We start from the raw sequence: 1,036 nt of genomic DNA, 5'->3' as shown, positions 1-1,036 counted from the left end.
AGCCCTATTTGTTCATCTCCAGAGACCATGGTTTGTTGAATAAATGAATGTTGAAAGAATCAAATTAATCATTTTTTCAATAAAATAAAAAACTCTGGAGTCATGTGTTAACATTTGTTCTATGGTTTTTCCTCTGTTTCTATTTCTGTTACTGCTGGTTTGAATTTCTAAGGGATTGTTTTAGGTAAAAGAGAACTGGAGAAACAAGAATTGTTTTAAAGCTTGCTGTATCTTGTATGTTAAAATAATGTGTGCTCACAAGAAAATGGCAATGAATTTATATTAGCTATATACGTAGAATTCTATTTATTGGCTTTATAACTATAATTTAATTATACTCTAAGTCAAAACACCTGTAAAATCAGCCCTTGTTTTAGAATACTTGCAACCAAATCTGTTTGACTCCTAAAGGTAAATTCCAAGTGATTCATCCAGTAAACAAATTTGGTACCAGATATTGATATTTAATTCAGTTAGACACATGAGTATTTTGGTCGGTGCTGAATAAAATTATTCAGAAAATGCTGTCTTCTGTTCAAAACTTAGTGAAATAAGATGTACTGGCACAAATCATAATGTTATTAGTCCTGATGTCACCCAATAAAACCAAGCTTTCAAAGAAGACCATTTAACAAATGTTTAAGAGAGAAAGCTGGACACTCAGCTAGGAGTCCTCTTAGACAAGTTTTCTTTCATCAGTATTTGGAAGAAAAGATTGGAGAAAATTAACTGAGTGTCCCTTGTTGGGTGACAGGTATACAAAGCAGCAGGAGAAATAACAGAACTCAAACTAATTATTAGAGAATCATTTACTGATGTTCCACATATTTCAAGTTAGTTCTTGTGAGGTAAACTCAGGGGCAGGGAGAGAGGAGAAAAAGAGAACATAATGTAAAGGAAAAAGATGTGTTGCAATGGAGAATCAGCAGTTGGCCTTGGGAAAAGGGCAGCTCTGAGGTGCTGACCAGTGGTGGGTCAGGCCTGAGCAGGCGGGGGAGTAAGTGGAGCTTGCATGGAAAAGTGGTGAGTTGGATGC

This window comes from Tamandua tetradactyla, chromosome 8 (assembly GCF_023851605.1).
Source record: "Tamandua tetradactyla isolate mTamTet1 chromosome 8, mTamTet1.pri, whole genome shotgun sequence".
NCBI lineage: Eukaryota > Metazoa > Chordata > Mammalia > Pilosa > Myrmecophagidae > Tamandua > Tamandua tetradactyla.
The sequence above is the reverse complement of the archived record's forward strand: the minus strand, read 5'-3'. Positions refer to the sequence as shown.